The sequence below is a fragment of the Ochotona princeps genome, chromosome 25 (assembly GCF_030435755.1).
Source record: "Ochotona princeps isolate mOchPri1 chromosome 25, mOchPri1.hap1, whole genome shotgun sequence".
In the NCBI taxonomy this organism is placed as follows: domain Eukaryota; kingdom Metazoa; phylum Chordata; class Mammalia; order Lagomorpha; family Ochotonidae; genus Ochotona; species Ochotona princeps.
This window is the reverse complement of record NC_080856.1, coordinates 25,575,201-25,598,537: the sequence shown is the minus strand read 5'-3', so window position 1 is coordinate 25,598,537 and position 23,337 is coordinate 25,575,201. Positions and strand designations below refer to the sequence as shown.

Sequence of the window (23,337 nt, the reverse complement as noted above, 5' to 3'; positions counted from 1 at the left end):
ATGAACGCTAGTAGTAGTCAGGATGATACACACATAATGACAATTGAACCAAACACTGAGATGTAAATAAACTGAAGAAAGAGAATGGAAGAAGGCACATGAGTGGCAATCTTCATCTCGGATGTAAATAAGTTAAGGATATCCAAACCTGACCAAATGAGACATGGCGCACTATGACGTATGAATAATATATTTAATGTCATAAAGGTAAAAACGCTAGAAGAACAAGCTAAAATGGTGCACAGTGATTTGGTCTGGTGGTAGGAGGGAAATAGTAAAGATGGGAGTTTCTATTACACAAACTTCTAAAGCTATTGATAAAATAGCTCCACAGTATTCTTTTGATAAGGAGACAATGTATTTACCATGCACAAAATTTGCTTCCTGGGGATCAAAGTGCAACTCACAGTGAAGCATTTTCCCATAGTTCCCTGCCCTCGCTGGCCCAAATCTAGTGGCCCTGTGCATCTTCATGCCACGTTGTCTGCATGATGCCATCCCAAACTACTCCCCCGTGTCAGTCAGGGCCTGGCAAGTCACCACGTCTCCCAGAGCTGCCACCCTTGGGGTTTAAAGCAAAGATTCATAGACTGGGAAGGGGTCTTCAGCTGCAGGCACTGCATGTGCCTCCAGAGGTTGGGCAGAATGTCTTCTAGCTGCTCTTCTGTTGTGTGTCACACGAGGAACTCAGGCATGTAAATGCTATAGGCACTTCAAAGTCAATGTGAGTGCTTCTCCCAGCTGCCCATGTGACACAGAGTGAGGCAGGGTGGGAGACATGTAGGCAGGTGAGCTGGGGGTAGGGTTAGGACTGCTGAGGAAGCCCGGAAGTGCCTTTGTGGAGTGGGCTCATGAAGGAATCCACTGGTGCTCTTCCCTACTGTCTTGAAATGATGAGGAAGATCAAAGGTGTTGTAGGCGTGTTGTGTGTGAGTCTGAAGTTTTATGTGCGTATTAGAGAGTCTCTGGGGTATGGGGGTATAGCTCAGGGGTAGAGCATTTGACTGCAGATCAAGAGGTCCCCGGTTCAAATCCGGGTGCCCCCTTCACCTTGCTTTTTCCTTTGACAGAATCCATAGCCTAGGTTCCATCTCCCTGTCACCCACTCAAATTATATTCATACCCAGATCAGAAGCTCTTGCTGCAGCCTCTCTGTCCTGTGATCTTGTAGATACTCTCCCATCTCTTCCTGTGCTGATACTCCAGTTGGCATCTCTGCTCTCATCCCTCCTATATGAGAGCATTTCATTCTGGCTGCTCTACTTCCCATCCAGCTCTCTCTGCTTATGGCCTGGGAAAGCGGCAGAGGGTGACCAGCGTCCTTGGGTCCGTGCACCCGTGAGACAGGCCTAGAGGAGGCTCCTGGCTCCTTCTTCAATCAGCACGTCTGACCATGGTGGGCATCGAGGTAGTGAACCAATGGATGGAAGAGATCTTTGTTTCTCCATCTATGATTCTGTCTTTCAACTAGAAACAAGTTACAACCCTAGTCCTAAAAAAAGGTAGGAAGCCCGTAGCAACACAAGCATAACTTGGCAGTATGATACTAGATTTCTTCCTCTGTGTATATGTGTCAAGCCATGATACATTGAGAAACTATACTACTGTGACAAGTTAGGGGGCTATAGGAGGGCAACGTGGGAACGGTGGAAGGGTAATGGGAGGGAAGGACGCCTACACATCAAAAGATGTATCCTAATGCCTGAATTGATATTATCCACGCCTGCAATGTTGGGAAACCCTCCTTAGTAGCACAATGATGGGCTTAGGACTGTTGAGGAAGGACCACTGATTGTAATCCTAGAGGGAAAATCAGTGGTGGGGAGGAGGTTTGGGAAGATGGATTGGAATTCCCAGAGCCTATGGAACTGTAACATCTATTAAAAAACACACACACAGAGAGAGAGACAGACAGAGACACAGAGACAGAGAGAGAAAGAGAGAGAGTGAGATAGAGAGAGTGAGAGAGAGAGAGAGAGAGAGAGAGAACAAAAAAGAATAAACATACAAGGTTTTTTTCTTGCCAGTACCTGAATAAGAAATAAATTAACTAAACCTTTTCAAGAATACTAAACTTCAACTCAGAGAGTTCATTTAATTAAAAAAATGGTGATGCATACATAGGTCTCCTATGATGATTTTTGATACTTCTGAAGTAGTCTGTACCTTGTCTGACCAACTGTACTGTATTGTCATGGCAAAGTCTGGGGGTGCGATACAGAGTGTTTCTGAACTTTTTCTACACTCCAGCACATAGTTGTAGATACGGCAGACTCCCAGGAATGAACGGGAGCTGGTGTCCCTGTGCTTCTCACCACAGCGGTCTGCTGCACGGAACAGTGACCAGACCTGGAGAGACAGAGCACAGCCCCATGTCCTCCAGGGAAGTGGACATTTCCCTCTGGAATACTGCTTTTGCCCAGGCCAGATTCTCTCACACACCTGATTCAACCTCGTAGGGTGAAAGCCTGGTGTGGCAGAGAGCATGGGAGGCAGGGAGTCTGCGATGCTGGTCCTATAAAGCTCCAATTGTGGGAGGTTTTGACACCATCTGAGTGACAGTGCATCCTGTCTTCACAAGGGAGAAGATGCATAGGCTGGGTTTCATGCAGGAATGTGCAGATACTTTCCAAAATCCATAGCCAGCTCTTAGGTGAAGTGTATCGAGGAAATGTGACACCTGCAGATCCTTTTTCCTCACTGGTGCCCCCAGCCCAGACAGATCTAGAACACTTGAGAGCTGATGGAGGCTGTTTGACTATGACTCATGTCTCTGAGTTTCCTGAAGGTCAGTGTTGACAGGCAGCTATAATTTAAGTTTACAGTGCTGCGTACTGCTCCACAGGTGAAAAGTATGCACCAGGTGAGTGTGGTGGCACGGGGTTATAGCTCAGGGGTAGAGCATTTGACTGCAGATCAAGAGGTCCCTGGTTCAAATCCAGGTGCCCCCTTATTTGCATCTGATTTTGGTAGGTGGACACTTTATGTGGCTCTCTCAGCTGGAGCCTCACTGAGGTTGTCAGAGTTCCATTGGTCTGAGTTTGCAGAAACTACCCAAGAACCTCTCTCTGAGGGCTCCATATCCTGCCCAGTGGATATGGAGCCCTTCTCCTTAAGGCCATTGCAATCACCCAGAGTTCCCTGGGCTGCCCTGCCTGAGAGTCTCACCTGGTTGGGACAGTGCATACACAGCAGGTCTCTGAAGCTACTCTTCTGACATAGCGCTTCCCACCTCCTTTTACAGCTCCTGCTTGAAGCCTCTCCACACCACACAGTCAAGCTTATATGGAACAAGGACCCCTGGTGTTTGGTGTGGGCTTGTGCTGCCTACTGAGTGATGCGTTGTGTTGTTGAATTACTGGATCCTTATTGGTGGCTCAGCTGTAGGGCGCATGGGCTTCACATGAATGAAGTTGTGTTAACAGACAAGCACAGCTTAGAGGTGAAGACCCAAAGGAAACTGGAGTGTTGAGTTTCTGTTACTGAGTCACCAAACATCAGCTTTTCCGGAGGCGCTGAGCAGTATGCTGGGGACTTAGGTTTGCGAGTCACTCCTTGTTTACATCAAAGGACAGTAGGAAATATCAAAATATCCTGTTGGGGTTGGGGCTTGAGGCCTAGTGGATATAGCCACCAGTTGTGACACTGGCATTGAATATGGCCACTGGTTCATTTCCCAGCTCCTCTACTTCACATCCAACTTCTTAAAACGGCTGGGGCAAAGCAGTGGAAGAAATCCAAGCTACCTGTGTCCCTCCCACCTATGGAGGAGACCTCTATGGATGTGCTTGTCCCTGATTCATTCTGGCCCAGCCAGCCATTGAAACCCTCAAGGGAATAAACCAATGGCTGACTTAATCCTGACTCCCCACCCCCACCTCTTGGTTGCTGTCTCCCCACACTCGATCTCTTCTCCTTACATCCCTCTGTCTCTGCTTTTCTCTACGTGTAATTCTGTTTTTCAAATCAATGCTCTAAATCTTTTTGGAAAGACTGAAGTACATCTCAGCCACTTAAAGAGAACAAAGCAGTTGAAAACCCAAGGCAAACACTAACTTCAGGAAAAACAAAGGGTTTTTTTAGAATGACCAGTTTTACTTTACACGATGGAAATCAGCCATGAACGCTAGTAGTAGTCAGGATGATACACACATAATGACAATTGAACCAAACACTGAGATGTAAATAAACTGAAGAAAGAGAATGGAAGAAGGCACATGAGTGGCAATCTTCATCTCAGATGTAAATAAGTTAAGGATATCCAAACCTGACCAAATGAGACATGGCTCACTATGACGTATTAGTAATATATTTAATGTCATAAAGGTAAAAACGCTAGAAGAACAAGCTAAAACGGTGCACAGTGATTTGGTCTGGTGGTAGGAGGGAAATAGTAAAGATGGGAGTTTCTATTACACAAACTTCTAAAGCTATTGATAAAATAGCTCCACAGTATTCTTTTGATAAGGAGACAATGTATTTACCATGCACAAAATTTGCTTCCTGGGGATCAAAGTGCAACTCACAGTGAAGCATTTTCCCATTGTTCCCTACCCTGGCTGGCCCAAATCTAGTGGCCCTGTGCATCTTCACGCCACGTTGTCTGCATGATGCCATCCCAAACTACTCCCCCGTGTCAGTCAGGGCCTGGCAAGTCACCACGTCTCCCCGAGCTGCCACCCTTGGGGTTTAAAGCAAAGATTCATAGACTGGGAAGGGGTCTTCAGCTGCAGGCACTGCATGTGCCTCCAGAGGTTGGGCAGAATGTCTTCTAGCTGCTCTTCTGTTGTGTGTCACACGAGGAACTCAGGCATGTAAATGCTATAGGCACTTCAAAGTCAATGTGAGTGCTTCTCCCAGCTGCCCATGTGACACAGAGTGAGGCAGGGTGGGAGACATGTAGGCAGGTGAGCTGGGGGTAGGGCTAGGACTGCTGAGGAAGCCCGGAAGTGCCTTTGTGGAGTGGGCTCATGAAGGAATCCACTGGTGCTCTTCCCTACTGTCTTGAAATAATGAGGAAGATCAAAGGTGTTGTAGGCGTGTTGTGTGTGAGTCTGAAGTTTTATGTGCGTATTAGAGAGTCTCTGGGGCATGGGGGTATAGCTCAGGGGTAGAGCATTTGACTGCAGATCAAGAGGTCCCCGGTTCAAATCCGGGTGCCCCCTTCACCTTGCTTTTTCCTTTAACAGAATCCATAGCCTAGGTTCCATCTCCCTGTCACCCACTCAAATTATATTCACACCCAGATCAGAAGCTCTTGCTGCAGCCTCTCTGTCCTGTGATCTTGTAGATACTCTCCCATCTCTTCCTGTGCTGATACTCCAGTTGGCATCTCTGCTCTCATCCCTCCTATATGAGAGCATTTCATTCTGGCTGCTCTACTTCCCATCCAGCTCTCTCTGCTTATGGTCTGGGAAAGCGGCAGAGGGTGACCAGCGTCCTTGGGTCCGTGCACCCATGAGACAGGCCTAGAGGAGGCTCCTGGCTCCTTCTTCAATCAGCACGTCTGACCATGGTGGGCATCGAGGTAGTGAACCAATGGATGGAAGAGATCTCTGTTTCTCCATCTATGATTCTGTCTTTCAACTAGAAACAAGTTACAACCCTAGTCCTAAAAAAAGGTAGGAAGCCCGTAGCAACACAAGCATAACTTGGCAGTATGATACTAGATTTCTTCCTCTGTGTATATGTGTCAAGCCATGATACATTGAGAAACTATACTACTGTGACAAGTTAGGGGGCGATAGGAGGGCAACATAGGAAAGGTGGAAGGGCATATAAAAGTGCTTGAGTTGATATTATCCACGCCTGCAATGTTGGGAAACCCTCCTTAGAAGCAGAATGATGGGCTTAGGACTGTTGAGGAAGGACCACTGATTGTAATCCTAGAGGGGAAAACAATGGTGGGGAGGAGGTTTGGGAAGATGGATTGGAATTCCCAGAGCCTATGGAACTGTAACATCTATTAAAAAACACACACACAGAGAGAGAGACAGACAGAGACAGAGAGAGAGAGAGAGAAAGAGAGAGAGAGAGAGAAACAAAGACAGAGAGAAGAAAAAAAAAGAATAAACATACAAGGTTTTTTTCTTGCCATTACCTGAATAAGAAATAAATTAACTAAACCTTTTCAAGAATACTAAACTTCAACTCAGAGAGTTCATTTAATTAAAAAAATGGTGGTGCATACATAGGTCTCCTATGATGATTTTTGATACTTCTAAAGTAGTCTGTGCCTTGTCTGACCAACTGTACTGTATTGTCATGGCAAAGTCTGGGGGTGCGATACAGAGTGTTTCTGAACTTTTTCTACACTCCAGCACATATTTGTAGATACGGCAGACTCCCAGGAATGAACGGGAGCTGGTGTCCCTAAGCTTTCACTGTTCCCTGTGCTTCTCACCACAGCGGTCTGCTGCACGGAACAGTGACCAGACCTGGAGAGACAGAGCACAGCCCCATGTCCTCCAGGGAAGTGGACATTTCCCTCTGGAATACTGCTTTCGCCCAGGCCAGATTCTCTCACACACCTGATTCAACCTCGTAGGGTGAAAGCCTGGTGTGGCAGAGAGCATGGGAGGCAGGGAGTCTGCGATGCTGGTCCTATAAAGCTCCAATTGTGGGAGGTTTTGACACCATCTGAGTGACAGTGCATCCTGTCTTCACAAGGGAGAAGATGCATAGGCTGGGTTTCATGCAGGAATGTGCAGATACTTTCCAAAATCCATAGCCAGCTCTTAGGTGAAGTGTATCGAAGAAATGTGACACCTGCAGATCCTTTTTCCTCACTGGTGCCCCCAGCCCAGACAGATCTAGAACACTTGAGAGCTGATGGAGGCTGTTTGACTATGACTCATGTCTCTGAGTTTCCTGAAGGTCAGTGTTGACAGGCAGCTATAATTTAAGTTTACAGTGCTGCGTACTGCTCCACAGGTGAAAAGTATGCACCAGGTGAGTGTGGTGGTATGGGGGTATAGCTCAGGGGTAGAGCATTTGACTGCAGATCAAGAGGTCCCTGGTTCAAATCCAGGTGCCCCCTTATTTGCATCTGATTTTGGTAGGTGGACACTTTATGTGGCTCTCTCAGCTGGAGCCTCACTGAGGTTGTCAGAGTTCCATTGGTCTGAGTTTGCGGAAACTACCCAAGAACCTCTCTCTGAGGGCTCCATATCCTGCCCAGTGGATATGGAGCCCTTCTCCTTAAGGCCATTGCAATCACCCAGAGTTCCCTGGGCTGCCCTGCCTGAGAGTCTCACCTGGTTGGGACAGTGCATACACAGCAGGTCTCTGAAGCTACTCTTCTGACATAGCGCTTCCCACCTCCTTTTACAGCTCCTGCTTGAAGCCTCTCCACACCACACAGTCAAGCTTATATGGAACAAGGACCCCTGGTGTTTGGTGTGGGCTTGTGCTGCCTACTGAGTGATGCGTTGTGTTGTTGAATTACTGGATCCTTATTGGTGGCTCAGCTGTAGGGCGCATGGGCTTCACATGAATGAAGTTGTGTTAACAGACAAGCACAGCTTAGAGGTGAAGACCCAAAGGAAACTGGAGTGTTGAGTTTCTGTTACTGAGTCACCAAACATCAGCTTTTCCGGAGGCGCTGAGCAGTATGCTGGGGACTTAGGTTTGCGAGTCACTCCTTGTTTACATCAAAGGACAGTAGGAAATATCAAAATATCCTGTTGGGGTTGGGGCTTGAGGCCTAGTGGATATAGCCACCAGTTGTGACACTGGCATTGAATATGGCCACTGGTTCATTTCCCAGCTCCTCTACTTCACATCCAACTTCTTAAAACGGCTGGGGCAAAGCAGTGGAAGAAATCCAAGCTACCTGTGTCCCTCCCACCTATGGAGGAGACCTCTATGGATGTGCTTGTCCCTGATTCATTCTGGCCCAGCCAGCCATTGAAACCCTCAAGGGAATAAACCAATGGCTGACTTAATCCTGACTCCCCACCCCCACCTCTTGGTTGCTGTCTCCCCACACTCGATCTCTTCTCCTTACATCCCTCTGTCTCTGCTTTTCTCTACGTGTAATTCTGTTTTTCAAATCAATGCTCTAAATCTTTTTGGAAAGACTGAAGTACATCTCAGCCACTTAAAGAGAACAAAGCAGTTGAAAACCCAAGGCAAACACTAACTTCAGGAAAAACAAAGGGTTTTCTTAGAATGCCCAGTTTTACTTTACACGATGGAAATCAGCCATGAACGCTAGTAGTAGTCAGGATGATACACACATAATGACAATTGAACCAAACACTGAGATGTAAATAAACTGAAGAAAGAGAATGGAAGAAGGCACATGAGTGGCAATCTTCATCTCGGATGTAAATAAGTTAAGGATATCCAAACCTGACCAAATGAGACATGGCGCACTATGACGTATGAATAATATATTTAATGTCATAAAGGTAAAAACGCTAGAAGAACAAGCTAAAATGGTGCACAGTGATTTGGTCTGGTGGTAGGAGGGAAATAGTAAAGATGGGAGTTTCTATTACACAAACTTCTAAAGCTATTGATAAAATAGCTCCACAGTATTCTTTTGATAAGGAGACAATGTATTTACCATGCACAAAATTTGCTTCCTGGGGATCAAAGTGCAACTCACAGTGAAGCATTTTCCCATAGTTCCCTGCCCTCGCTGGCCCAAATCTAGTGGCCCTGTGCATCTTCACGCCACGTTGTCTGCATGATGCCATCCCAAACTACTCCCCCGTGTCAGTCAGGGCCTGGCAAGTCACCACGTCTCCCCGAGCTGCCACCCTTGGGGTTTAAAGCAAAGATTCATAGACTGGGAAGGGGTCTTCAGCTGCAGGCACTGCATGTGCCTCCAGAGGTTGGGCAGAATGTCTTCTAGCTGCTCTTCTGTTGTGTGTCACACGAGGAACTCAGGCATGTAAATGCTATAGGCACTTCAAAGTCAATGTGAGTGCTTCTCCCAGCTGCCCATGTGACACAGAGTGAGGCAGGGTGGGAGACATGTAGGCAGGTGAGCTGGGGGTAGGGTTAGGACTGCTGAGGAAGCCCGGAAGTGCCTTTGAGGAGTGGGCTCATGAAGGAATCCACTGGTGCTCTTCCCTACTGTCTTGAAATGATGAGGAAGATCAAAGGTGTTGTAGGCGTGTTGTGTGTGAGTCTGAAGTTTTATGTGCGTATTAGAGAGTCTCTGGGGCATGGGGGTATAGCTCAGGGGTAGAGCATTTGACTGCAGATCAAGAGGTCCCCGGTTCAAATCCGGGTGCCCCCTTCACCTTGCTTTTTCCTTTGACAGAATCCATAGCCTAGGTTCCCATCTCCCTGTCACCCACTCAAATTATATTCATACCCAGATCAGAAGCTCTTGCTGCAGCCTCTCTGTCCTGTGATCTTGTAGATACTCTCCCATCTCTTCCTGTGCTGATACTCCAGTTGGCATCTCTGCTCCCATCCCTCCTATATGAGAGCATTTCATTCTGGCTGCTCTACTTCCCATCCAGCTCTCTCTGCTTATGGCCTGGGAAAGCGGCAGAGGGTGACCAGCGTCCTTGGGTCCGTGCACCCGTGAGACAGGCCTAGAGGAGGCTCCTGGCTCCTTCTTCAATCAGCACATCTGACCATGGTGGGCATCGAGGTAGTGAACCAATGGATGGAAGAGATCTCTGTTTCTCCATCTATGATTCTGTCTTTCAACTAGAAACAAGTTACAACCCTAGTCCTAAAAAAAGGTAGGAAGCCCGTAGCAACACAAGCATAACTTGGCAGTATGATACTAGATTTCTTCCTCTGTGTATATGTGCCAAGCCATGATACATTGAGAAACTATACTACTGTGACAAGTTAGGGGGCGATAGGAGGGCAACATAGGAAAGGTGGAAGGGCATATAAAAGTGCTTGAATTGATATTATACACACCTGCAATGTTGGGAAACCCTCCTTAGAAGCAGAATGATGGGCTTAGGACTGTTGAGGAAGGACCACTGATTGTAATCCTAGAGGGGAAAACAATGGTGGGGAGGAGGTTTGGGAAGATGGATTGGAATTCCCAGAGCCTATGGAACTGTAACATCTATTAAAAAACACACAGAGAGAGAGCCAGAGAGAGAAAGAGAGAGAGAGAGAGAGAGAGAGAGACAAAGAGAGGGAGAAGAACCAAAAAGAATAAACATACAAGATTTTTTTCTTGCCAGTACCTGAATAAGAAATAAGCTAAACCTTTTCAAGAATACTAAACTTCAACTCAGAGAGTTCATTTAATTAAAAAAATGGTGATGCATACATAGGTCTCCTATGATGATTTTTGATACTTCTAAAGTAGTCTGTGCCTTGTCTGACCAACTGTACTGTATTGTCATGGCAAAGTCTGGGGGTGCGATACAGAGTGTTTCTGAACTTTTTCTACACTCCAGCACATAGTTGTAGATACGGCAGACTCCCAGGAATGAACGGGAGCTGGTGTCCCTAAGCTTTCACTGTCCCCTGTGCTTCTCACCACAGCGGTCTGCTGCACGGAACAGTGACCAGACCTGGAGAGACAGAGCATGGCCCCATGTCCTCCAGGGAAGTGGACATTTCCCTCTGGAATACTGCTTTTGCCCAGGCCAGATTCTCTCACACACCTGGTTCAACCTCGTAGGGTGAAAGCCTGGTGTGGCAGAGAGCATGGGAGGCAGGGAGTCTGCGATGCTGGTCCTATAAAGCTCCAATTGTGGGAGGTTTTGACACCATCTGAGTGACAGTGCATCCTGTCTTCACAAGGGAGAAGATGCATAGGCTGGGTTTCATGCAGGAATGTGCAGATACTTTCCAAAATCCATAGCCAGCTCTTAGGTGAAGTGTATCAAGGAAATGTGACACCTGCAGATCCTTTTTCCTCACTGGTGCCCCCAGCCCAGACAGATCTAGAACGCTTGAGAGCTGATGGAGGCTGTTTGACTATGACTCATGTCTCTGAGTTTCCTGAAGGTCAGTGTTGACAGGCAGCTATAATTTAAGTTTACAGTGCTGCGTACTGCTCCACAGGTGAAAAGTATGCACCAGGTGAGTGTGGTGGTATGGGGGTATAGCTCAGGGGTAGAGCATTTGACTGCAGATCAAGAGGTCCCTGGTTCAAATCCAGGTGCCCCCTACGTTGTCTCATTTTTAATCATTTTAGTGTGTTCTGGGTAGTGTGTTATTCCAGTGCTAGGGATTGGATGAGGAGGCAGCAAAAACAACTCACTGATCTACAGGGATTGTGGAACAGCTGGATTCTGTGCATCCCCACATGACTAATTTTAAGGAGTACATCGCTGGGACTGACCTAACACCTCTAACTTCATTCCTGTGCTCCATGCGAAATCATAATCATGTGTTCCAGCATTGGAAAGATTTTGGGCTCTTATTTTAAAATCAGTTATACTAAGAACATAAAATAGGGACTGGATTGGAAACTTTTGTGTCTTTAAAATCTCATCTTAGTGTTGTGTAATGAAGACCTCATAATCCTTTCTAAGCTTGACTGTTCCACACCTGGCCATCTAAATCCGAAGACATCACCAGGAAAGCTAGCATATTTCCATGGTAGGGCTTTGGATTAATTAAAACCTTGGTGTGTAGCTAGGCTTTCCATCACATCATCTCATGTATGTGTGTGAGAGTTGCTATAAACATGGGATGGGTTTGGCTGAAAATGAAGTCTCCTCAGATGTCATGAATTTGAACTCTTGCAGTTGGTTCTTTTTTTTTTTTTTTTTTTTTTTTTTTTTTTACAAGCTCCTTAGATGATTCCAATGAAAGGTTAGAATTGGCAACAGTAAATTTAATTTTGGGCCTTATGCTTTACTCTTGAAAAGAGGTGATAATTAAGTGGCATGCCCAATCACATACACCTCAATAATAATAGATTTAGGACTTTATGTGGCTGATCTTTGGCTCTTCCCCAACCCTAAGCAACACCCACAATTGGGTCTGCTGGCTGCACCTGCTCTTCCCCAACAGGCCTGGTGAAACAGGCCTTTCCAGGAAGTGGCCTGATTTCTAGCTGAAATCTAACATGACAAGGAGACATGCAAACTTGTACCAGATTTGCACCTTGGAAGTCTCAACCTGCAATTAGGTGCTCTTCCCTTCAGCCAGGCAAGCTCCTAATTGACCAGAACCTGACTTTGTTTAATGGAAATCAACAAAACAGCTGCAATGAGAGTGTCAGGAACTGAAGTCCCAGAGGGAAGGTGAGAGATGCAGGTTCAAGGAAACCCCCGTTACAGAACTGTAGCTATAGTCATGGCTGAGTGTGCTTGTTGGAGGCCTCTGCAGCCTTCTCTGTACCCTACTGCAGCCATCTAGCAGAGCACAATCAGTTTCCTGCCCTGTATGTTGCTCACTCCAACTTCAACACGTGAGTCGTGGTCCCTACCAGGAGTCAGGGTGGAAGTACTTTGCACAGTTGTTGGTTGTGACAGGTTGCATGACTGTTTTTCACCAAGACTCACACTGTTTGGTGTTCCTAAAGTAGAAGAAGAAGGTTAAGGCTCTGCACAGTCAACAACACAAACATCCACCTCCTGCCCCTAGGCAGGGAGGGACACAGCACAGTGGGACGGAGTAGTGGGGCTCACCTGGGGCTGAAAGATGCTGAGCTGTGCACCTGAGTTGAAGGTCCCGACCCACTGCTCTTCTCTGTTCAGAGGAATTTCCATGTTGTGTGTGCGTGTCAAAAAACAACAAACTGTTTCAGAGAATAAAAACCTGGTGTAAGGGGCACCTGGATTTGAACCGGGGAACCTCTTGATCTGCAGTCAAATGCTCTACCCCTGAGCCATACCCCCCCTTTGATGTAATTTGAGTTTGGTATGATTAATCCACATGATCCTGCAATACACTTCAGCAAGCTGCAATTTCCACCTGCTTCTTGTCTGTCTCTGGCACAAAGAAGATTGAACTCACAGCACATTGTTTCTTTCTGGCTACAAGCTGACACTCACCTGTGCCTGGAGTGAACCCCAGATGCCTCCTCTGCTCTGACCTAAGTTTCCTCCTCAACACCTTTCTGGGGTCCCCACACCTTGCCTGTGCAGAACCAGTGGTTAGAGTTTTTGGTTTCTTCCCAACCTTCTCTTTGACCCTCTTTCCTTACCCTGTGGCAAAGTCCGCAGCCTTGGCAGACTCTCCGGAAACCCACTTGGCCACAGCACATGTATTTGGCCAGAAAGGCTACAGCACCCATGCCAGTTTGGGATGCAACTCCAGCTCCCCAGGAGGGACCTAACCAGCAGTTTGTCACATTGAATAAGTACCAGGCCCACAGTCTCTCCCTCTCCTGACACAGCCCCTACCTTAGAGTAGCACAGCCCATGAAGAAGAATGTGTACCTGGTCCCCTGGTAGACACATCTGTGGGGGCTGATACTACTTAGAAATCCATTTGAACACCTTAAGCCTCTGATGGATGTGAGTCACAGCAGTCCAGAGGCTTTTGGAGGACAGTGGCAGAGACCACCGTTAGGAATGAGATTCTGTTATTCTTATTACAAAGATAAATGTGGTATGGTGACAGAAAGATGAAAAGAGAAAGGAAGGGAGGAATGAAGAAGAGTAGGGAGAGAAGAAGCAAAGAAGTCTCATGTCAGTTCTGCCTGGCTAAGCACATGACAGAAGCTCAAAAAAAAAAAAACAAAAAAACAGCTTGTTGACTGAAAAATCTAGAGAAAATTCCAGAAACACAAATATAAGAAGGAAAATTAAAATGACAAGATATCTCACTGGTCAAATCATCAGGGCTAACATTTGTGGTCTGTTCTTTCAAGCCTGTGGATGCCAGTTCCCAGAGCTGCAGGGCCAAGTCTGATTCCAGCTCCTGGTGTGTCCACTAAGCTTTCCTTCCAACCTGGGCTCCAATCCCCCACCATGCCAGTGAGCCCCTGTTCTGTAAAGGTAAGAATTTAGTAGCAGGCCTATCTAAATTGGTTTCCTTTCACATACACTCATACGTGAAAAATTATTATAATTCTTCAAAAGTCCATGATGGAGATTTTTATCCAAGGCTGGTGGGATAGATCGAAATGAGTGCATCTTTTCTGGGAGCTACTTGACAACCAACACACTCACACGTGTACTTTTGCTCTGTCTCATATGAGTGTACAAAGATGTGCTTATGAGAACTTGGGCTCTGCAGTGCTGGTTGTAATATGGAAAGTCACCTAAACAGTTAGACACTGTTGGGGCACAGGACTCCCTGAGAACAGACCACGGGGAGCAGCTCGAGGGACCACCACTCTCACTGGTGATCAGCAATATCTTCTAACCTCTTCCACTCTCTAAGAGTCTTCCACCCTTGCTTCAAATTGAAGGACACAGCTCAACAATGACATCTTTTGTCTATGACAACACCCAATTACAAGAATTTTCTTTTTCTTTCTTTTTATTTATTTCTTTTTTTTTTTTCCCAATTACGTTGCATTAAGTGACACAGTTTCATAGGCTCTGGGATTCCCCCAACCCCTCCCCATACCTTCCCCCCATGGTGGATTCCTCCACCTTGTTGTAGTATTACAGATCAAATTAAGTCCAGATTCTTTCTTTGCAAACATATACCAAGCATAGAGACCAGCATCTTATTGTCCAGATAAATTCAACAGTTTCTTGGGGATACCATCTCTGGTCTGATGGTAGAGCTGGCAGGATATCATCCCGATCAATTGAAAGCCCCAGCACAACATCAACAACAATTTACAACATTATGGAATTAATTGACATGGTATTGAATAATCAATATGTTAAAACCACATAAGTTCTTTTTTTTTTTTAAGATTTATTATTATTGGAAAGCTGGATATACAGAGAGGAGGAGAGACAGAGAGGAAGATCTTCCATCCGATGTTTCACTCCCCAAGTGAGCCACAACGGGCTGGTGCGCGCCAATCCGATGCCGGGAACCTGGAAGCTCTTCCATGTCTCCCACGCGGGTGCAGGGTCCCAATGCATTGGGCCGTCCTCGACTGCTTTCCCAGGCCACCAGCAGGGAGCTGGATGGGAAGTGGAGCTGCCGGGATTAGAACCGGCGCCCATAAGGGATCCCAGGGCGTTCAAGGCAAGGACTTTAGCCACTAGGCCATGTCGCCAGGCCCAAACCACATAAGTTCTTAACCACCTCCTGTGACTACTTCATTGACATTTCATTTTTTGTTTATACACAGAACCGGCTGCTATACACCTTAAAGTGGCTATCGGGTACTATTCAGCTGTCTCGTGTCTATTTTCATTTTAGCATTTAGCAGTTTATAGTATTGAAGTACAATTTTGCTGAACTTGGCAGATTTTAGGATACTCGAAACTGGCTTATAAATCTAACAAGGCATTTGTCAACAGTTGAGGTGCAGAGAAATCTTCAATACCCAGTGAGGAGTAACTAATCTTTGTGTCCTACCTAGTAAGGTATATGTGGATCCATGCTGACTATTTCCCATCTGGTTCTACACTTTCCTTGTATTTCTCTGTCTATCTATTCTAATTTTTTTTGAGTGGCGGGGCTCCGGAGCGACCCTGATGGTCATTGCAAGATGGAGTGGGGATCCAAAGTTGGAACTAAGTAACGACCAGAGCAAGCTCCTCTCCCTAGTCCTGAAGGAAGTTTACTGTTCTTCTGTTTCTGCAGACCACTCAGGGCTCTTGGCTTACTGTTCCGATGACCTTGGATCATGCAAGGAAGGATTTGGGCTTCTTCCATCCCATGTGGTAGATCCAAATGGGACTGGGTGACCTCAGAGTTCTTGGCCTCCAAAGGCACTCCAATTCCCCGTGTTCTCCTTGGCTGTTGGGATGTAGTCCTTGGTGCCCATACTGATAGTCCTTGGTGAGGACCCGAGAGTCTTCAGGGTTGGGATATAAGCCTCCTCCTGTCCACCTGCTTTACTCTGGGGGTACGCCCCTCCCACTCTGTGCATATGACCTCCTGTGAAAAGGTTGTCAGGATCGCTCTTGATTCCACCTGTATGTCTTTGTAGTTTTACTATTGTCTAATACTGCTTCGAGTCTGTTGCCTATGAGTTACTTGTTATGTTCCCGATAAGTTATACTTCACGTGTTCCTCACACCTTCTAAAGAGATGAAAGAGTTTTCAGAGATGTTAGTGCTTCAGTAAAACGTTTCTAAAAGTTGCATTGAAGGAATTATCTTCTAACCATTGTGTTGGTTGAAGCTATGAGGTCAAGGGTGAAGGTAGGACACACACCATTGTCACATGCCACCTTCCCAGTGTCTTAACACTAAAGGGAACAAAGACTGGGCAATGAGACTAGAACTGAAACAGAAGGGAACAAGAGACTGACAAACAAGGAATGAATATGTGGTGTTAAGACACAGACACCAAGAGCCACCCACAGCCTGTAAGTTTTCTTACCCTGGAAGCCAAGGCCAGAGCCATGCTGCCACCAGGAGGAAGCCTGAATTCTTCCATCTCCTGCCTTCCTCTCACTTGACCTAAACCTGAGAGGCCAACCTGAAGGAATAGACACAAGCCCTGAATGCCAGATCAGGGGATCAAAATGTCTGTTAAATTTGGCTTCTGTTATGGCTAGGCCTTTCAGCCACATTCACGGTGTGGCGGATGGCGGAGGTCACCAAGGCTGCAGGAAAGACGCAGGTCTTGCTGACTTTTCACCAGTGCTTCTGTCCTCCTGGTGTGCAGGCTCCTGATAAAGGAATTCGGCTTGGAGTCTGGAACCCCAACACTCAGAGCCTGAACTGCAACCTGGGAGGACCTGATCTGCTTTTCTGACCTTAGTCAGGAAATGCAAACATAATATCGTGAGTGTTTGTCACCTCCTGCACTTGAACACTGTGACTTCTTCTCACTATGTGGTAGCCGCTGGACAGACTGTGTAGCAGAAACCAACTCTGTCACCCTGCTCTGTTTCTCCACATCCTCTCACCCCTGTCAGCCACCTGAGTCTATAGCATTGCTGAGCAAAGCACTGGTAAACTAGTTTGGGGGAACAGGTGGAGAAGGGGAGAAAGAAAAGCGGAGTTTTATCTGGTGAGTGGTGCCTGCCAACCCCCTGGTGTAAATGGATTCCAAGACTTTCTTGGAGGGGTGAATCCAAATACCCTGATCTCCAAGGGACCCATCTAGGACTGCCCACTCTGTAGTTTAATCTGTGGATAAAGTGAGCTCATGGGATGGGAGCTCACCCAAACAGAAAAGTCTAGTTTATAGCCACATGCACAGAAAGCCCAAAGTCCACATGTTAATCAGAACTGTCAATCATGAGCATCACAGCCATGCCTCAAGTCAGTGTCCCTTATACTTCAGGGATTAAAGCCCCGAATTAGGCCCAACTGGTCTGCTCATGGAACATACTTAAGAAAGCTTGCGTTTACTATCCCTACTTCTGTCTTTCTCAACTGCAAGTCATTGCTCTGAAGGGAACATACAGTCCCACCACAGCTTCCCTCAAGCTCCCAAGACTTTAGCATTGCGTTTTTCCCAGCCAAGCACATCAGCTTTGGAAATCCTCACTATTCATACCTGGGGTACCTTGAGACTCATTTAGAACAGTGGTCCCCCTAAACCTTGACAGTCTCTCAAACCCTTTGCAGCTTGGGGTTGGGGGATCTGGAGTGTGTGCCTATTGTCAAATGATAGATCAGAATCCCTAGAGTAGTACCACAGGGCTGCCTGGCCAGTCTCATTGCCCCCGATCCTATGCTGGTCCCTACCCTGCACGCGCCTCCCATAGATTTCTGAGAGCCTCTTCTCCCACACTATCTTGTAGCCTCAAATCCCATGCCATTTTAAACTCATAATTCCTGGCATGAAATTAAGGAGGCTGGGATGGGTAGGGGGAGTTCAACCCAGGAAGTCTGAGCATAGGTTCAGCCTTGAATGCCCTGCATTTCTCCAGAGAGGCCTTGTGGGGATGCTCTGACCATGCTGAATGCATACAGTACACAGAGCTACAGTATTGTATTGAGTAAAAAGCACAAAATGGGGGCACCTGGATTTGAACCAGTGGCCTCTTGATCTGCAGTCAAATGCTAAACCCCCAGCTGCTTATACAAGTCCAATAAAGTCTTCAAACCTGCGTGACTACACTCTGATTATCACTGTCTTGAGACACGAACTTGGTATTCTACCATGATAAATTCCATTCTTTCTACGCCCTGTGGTCCCATTTCTAAACACCTGTCACCTTTACTTATAACCAGCATTCTTATTTCCCTAGTTCTGGCTGGGAAACTGGTACTAAAGCTCATTGAAGTCTGCAGGAGAATGTCTTCCAGACTCACTAACAAAAGCAAGACTCAACAGATCCTTTGGATTTAGGGAGAGTGGGTGTGGGCAGAAAAGAGCAAGAACCCCTCCTAAATCAGACTCTCTGGAAGCAGAACATAAAGGATGAAATGTGCTTCTAACAGGCTCTCCAGACAACTTTGACTCAAAGTTTAGCCCTACTCATCTGCTCACTTCCATGGTATGGATCTGGGAAAAAAAAATGAGGGTTGGGGGGTGGCATGATGGTGTACAAGATAATCTTCCACCTGCAGTGCCAGTATCCCATTTGGACTTTGGCTCTTATCCTAGCTGCCCTACTTCTGATCCAACTCCTTGCTTATGACCTGGGAAAGCAACAGAGGATGGCTCAAGTGCTTGGGCCCTTGAACTCACATGGGAAATCTGGAAGAAGCTCTTAGCTCCTGGTTTCAGCTCAGCTCAGCTCAGCTCTGGCCATTGTGGCCATTTGGGAAGTTAACCAGTCAATGGAATATATTTTCTCCCTCTCTCCCTCTCTCTCTCTCTTTCCTTCTACCTGCAAATCTTTGAAGTAAAAAAAAATAATAAATCTTAAAAACAAGTAATTAAAATCATGCCCAGGGCCCAGCGGCATGGCCTAGTGGCCTAGTGGCTAAAGTCCTCCCCTTGAACGCCCCATGATCCCATATGGATGCTGGTTCTAATCCCGGCAGCTCCACTTCCCTTCCAGCTCCCTGCTGGTGGCCTGGGAAAGCAGTTGAGGACGGCCCGAAGCTTTGGGACCCTGCACCCGTGTGGGAGACATGGAGGAGGTTCCTGGCTCCTGGCTTTGGATTGGCACAGCACCAGCCGTTGTGGCTCACTTGGGGAGTGAATCATCGGATGGAAGATCTTCCTCTCTGTCTCTGCTCCTCATTGTATATCTGACTTTGGAATAAAAATAAATAAATCTTAAAAAAAATCATGCCCGAAGAAAACATACCCAGTTAGTGACTAAGCGGCAGCTTCAACCCACAGCTATGGTAGAGGGCTCTTTGCACTAGATACTCTGGGACAGGGACTGAGCTACCTCCTTTCTCTTTCCTTCTCCTATAATTCTCCATTTGCTGGATCATCTGACATGCCAGACAGGTGTAGGAATCAGAGAGAGCTACGACACTGGAGCAGAGTGACTCTGAGCAGCATGGAAAGGGCAAACAGGTGACACGCAGACTTGGATGACAGGACACTCGACAGACTCGAAAGCTCTGCCTCTGACAAGTGTCCCCTTGCCTCTTCAGACTTGACTGGAGAACACCATTTCACTGCAGTCCCGCAGTGATCCAATATGCTTTGAACTTTTCATCATTTCTAGTAAGTCACTGGGAGCTGACTGATCTCAGGGAGGCAGATCTTCATCTGGATTTGACCTTACCCTGTCCTTCCCCCATTGATCTGTCACAGGACTTCCAGAAACATTCTCTGACCAGCTCTGTAGCTCTCTCCCCCCTCAGAACCAGCATAAGGTAACAGTTTGGAGAATTGCTGCTTCTAGCCTGAACCACACTTGCTCCTTTCCGTCTACTGAAGCTTTATCTTCCCAAAGTCACTCGCTAGAGTCTGTCTACCTCGCTCTCGCCCTCTGCAAACGGGCGCGCTTTGGGCTTTGTCTGGCATCTGTCACTCACTGCTCTCCCTGCTTTTTCTCTTGGCTTCATCAGTCCCGTGTTGGACCCAAACCATCATGTCTCTCTCGCCACTCTCTCTTGCTCCCTCTTCTTCTGTCTCTCCTTCTCTCCCTGTACCTCTGCCTTTTAAATACATTTAAAAAAATGATTTTGACTAGAAAATACATTTCCAACATAAATAGATTTCTAATACACCTCATAGTAAGCATATCATATATAAAATGTAGAAGAGATGAACAAATTAAGAAACACAAACACACATCACACAAAAAATTTACTTATAATGACAACAGATAATCAAATGTTGACGTATTGATGCTTACTCATTCAAACATGTAGTTAAGAATCAAATCTCTTCCTAGGAGAAGGGTAAACTAATCATTAGCCACATAGGGTTTCTCCCAGTTTGTCCTCCTATTTTTTCCTATTTCAGGAACTGGCATTAGGGTACAGTGGATTAGGCCACCATCCGCAATGCCAGCATCTCACTGCAGCTGTTCACACATCAACTGCTTCACTCCTGGTCCGACTGTATGCCAAAGGCCTAGGTAAAGCAGTGGATGGTGGCCTAAGTGCATGGGCCCTTGTCACCCATGTGAAAGACTCAGATAAAGTTCCTGGCTTTGTCCTAGCTCAGCCTCAGCCATTGCAGCCGTCTGGAGAGTGAACCAGCAGATCTCTCTCTCATTTCAAAATGGATAAATATTTATTTTATTCTTTTTTTATTGGAAAGCCAGATATACAGAGAGGATGAGAGACAGAAATAAAGATCTTCCATCCACTGATTCACTCCCCAAGTGGCCACAATGGCCAGAGCTAAGCCAATCTGAAGTCAGGACCCAGGAGCTTCTTCCAGGTCTCTTACATGATGCAGAGTCCCAAGGCTTTGGGCCATCCTCAACTGCTTTCCCAGACTACAAACAGGGAGCTGGATGGGAAGCAGGGCAGCTGGGACATGAACTGGTGCTCATATGGGATCCTGGCTTTTGCAAGGCAAGAACTTTAGCCACTAGGCTACTGTGCCAGGCTCCAAATAGATAAATATTTTAAAAATAAAAATTAAATTCTGAAACTAAAAACACAATATTTAACATTACAATTTTAACATGTATTTAACAACAACAGGCACACTGGATCACAAGATCAGTGAATTAGAAAGTAAGCAGCAGATGAATGCCTAAACTGAGTCACAGAAAGAAAAAGAATGGGCAAAAAGGTAAACTAGGAAACAAATGGGAGAGTTAAAAGTTCTAACCCATATCAGGTAAGAAAGCAGGAGAATCGATATTTGAAAGGGTAATTGCTGAGCATTTTCCCAAGTTGATGAGAAAAAGCAACCTACTGATTTAAGAAACTCAGCCAAAATGAAAATGTATGTAAATTACCTTGTGGCTTCTGTCTCTTGATTGGCCCTGAAGGACAGTAAACGTGGTTAATAGCCCTGATGCTTCAGAACCAGAAGCACAAGCATCACACCTTTGTTTAAAAGATAAAGCAGATTCATGTAAATGAAAAATTCTACCGCTAGGAGTGATCATTTAATTAACAGAGTAAACAAAGCTGACAAGATATTTGGAAGTGAAATAGATTATAAATCTTACATATGACCAAGAATGAAAGAGTAACTAAAAGAAACAGGGAAGAATAAAGGAGGACAACAGAGGTCAGACAGAACTTTCGCAAGGAGAAAACAGGGAGAGATAATACGATATAGATATAGATATAGATATAGATATAGATATAGATATAGATATAGATATAGATACAGATATAGATATAGATATAGAGATATAGATATATCTTACATATATGTCAAAATAGAGTTGATGTAACTAAATCAACATAAAAAAAACTTCTATTTTACACAAAAAAAGGATCATTAGGGATGAAGAATGATACTTCCTGTAACAACAGGAACAACTCTCCGGAAAATATTACAAATCTGAATTTGAATGTTCTCAGTTTCCAAATATGTAGAGGACAAACTGACAATACAGGGAGAAACCAACAAATGTATAATCTTTAAGTCTTTTAATTTATTTTCACTCTTTTTGAAAGGAAGAGAGAGCGAGAGAGAGAGAGCTCTTCCATCTGCTGGCTCACTTGGCCACCCGCCAAATGCCTGGGGCAGCTGGGGCAGGCCAAAGCCAGGATCCTGGATCTCCATCTGGGCCTCCTGGATGTTAGAGACCTAAGTGCTTGAGCCACCAGCTGCTTGTTGCCTGGGTGCACACTGGCAGGAACTGGACTGGAGGTGAAGGAGCCTAGACTTGACCTAAGCACTCCAATATGTGATGTGGGTGTCTCAAGCAGTGCCTTAACTGCTATGCCAAACACCCACACTGAAATGTATAATCTTGATGCGAGATTTTAGGACATCTTTCTTAGTAACCAGTCAGTTTATGACATAGAAGGCAAAAATAACATGATCAAACAACTTGCTTTAATAGTTATAACTAGAGGCCTAAATCAGCATTAGAATATGCTCACACTTTTGAAGCAAACAGAACATTTTTAAAAAAAAAGTATTTATTGCATATCTGACCCAAAGTAAGTCTGAGAAAATTAAAAAATAAGTCATAATATATTCTGTAATTATAAGGCAAAGTCAAAACCAAAACTCATTTTGATATTAAAAGTGCTTTTAAATAGCATCATCTATTGAAAATTAAATCATAATAAAATCAGAAAGCATTTAAAATTTTTAGCCATTTTCTCATGGAAGAATGGACCATTTACTTTTGAAGGAAGCTTGTTGATTCATCCATTAAAACTGGATGGCTAGTTTACCAAAATCCAAATATGAAACCTGTGAGTATCAATTTACAGAACAACCAATTCAATTATTTTTTTAAGCATGAACCATTTCCACCCCTGCCTTCATCCGGGTCCAGAATGTGAACATTGTTAGAAACCAAATGAGGTCACTTATGTCAAACTCTTCACAAAATGCAACCAGGAGGCCACAAAACAGGGATGAGGAGAAGTGTCCTCACGCACACTTGCTTGACAACAAAATTCCAAAAGGTTCTTCCAAAACCACAGCCTGGCAGGCACATACACACACACACACACACACACACACACACACACACACACTGCCTGTTCAACCTTGGACAGCCACCGTTCTTACTGACTCTGGTGGCCAATGACATTTGGGTCCAATAAGCATATACACCTTGCTCCTCCCGTCCCCTGAGGCTCTTGTCTCCTTGTGCCTCTCTGGATATTCCCTGTGGTCCACCATGGCACACAAATCCCAACCTGTGTCACCCCAGTCTTTGCAGAACTGGTCTCTCTGATGCTTAGGTCAGACTGCTTGGTCTCCACATTAACCTTTTCAGGCCTGTTCTACAACTTAGACACAGGGAATGGGGTAGATGCGGGTGGTTTAAGTAAGGGGGCTGGGAAGGGGGCAAGCAGCACAGAGAATCCCTTGAGCTGGAATTTTAGAAGC

The 23,337-nt window shown here is 45.7% G+C and overlaps 7 non-coding genes across 7 annotated transcripts; 6 read left to right on the top strand and 1 right to left on the bottom strand.

Moving 5' to 3' along the window:
* Nucleotides 1-974: 974 nt before the first annotated feature.
* TRNAC-GCA (transfer RNA cysteine (anticodon GCA)) lies at nucleotides 975-1,046 on the top strand. Its single transcript has one exon. It is a non-coding gene; the product is annotated as a tRNA-Cys (tRNA).
* A 1,833-nt stretch (nucleotides 1,047-2,879) lies between these two features.
* TRNAC-GCA (transfer RNA cysteine (anticodon GCA)) lies at nucleotides 2,880-2,951 on the top strand. The gene has a single exon. It is a non-coding gene; the product is annotated as a tRNA-Cys (tRNA).
* A 2,142-nt stretch (nucleotides 2,952-5,093) lies between these two features.
* Nucleotides 5,094-5,165, top strand: TRNAC-GCA (transfer RNA cysteine (anticodon GCA)). Its single transcript has one exon. It is a non-coding gene; the product is annotated as a tRNA-Cys (tRNA).
* Nucleotides 5,166-6,967: 1,802 nt separating this feature from the next.
* TRNAC-GCA (transfer RNA cysteine (anticodon GCA)) lies at nucleotides 6,968-7,039 on the top strand. Its single transcript has one exon. It is a non-coding gene; the product is annotated as a tRNA-Cys (tRNA).
* Nucleotides 7,040-9,181: 2,142 nt separating this feature from the next.
* On the top strand, nucleotides 9,182-9,253 carry TRNAC-GCA (transfer RNA cysteine (anticodon GCA)). The gene has a single exon. It is a non-coding gene; the product is annotated as a tRNA-Cys (tRNA).
* Nucleotides 9,254-11,038: 1,785 nt separating this feature from the next.
* On the top strand, nucleotides 11,039-11,110 carry TRNAC-GCA (transfer RNA cysteine (anticodon GCA)). The gene has a single exon. It is a non-coding gene; the product is annotated as a tRNA-Cys (tRNA).
* A 1,608-nt stretch (nucleotides 11,111-12,718) lies between these two features.
* TRNAC-GCA (transfer RNA cysteine (anticodon GCA)) lies at nucleotides 12,719-12,791 on the bottom strand. Its single transcript has one exon. It is a non-coding gene; the product is annotated as a tRNA-Cys (tRNA).
* Between the last annotated feature and the right edge of the window lie 10,546 nt (nucleotides 12,792-23,337).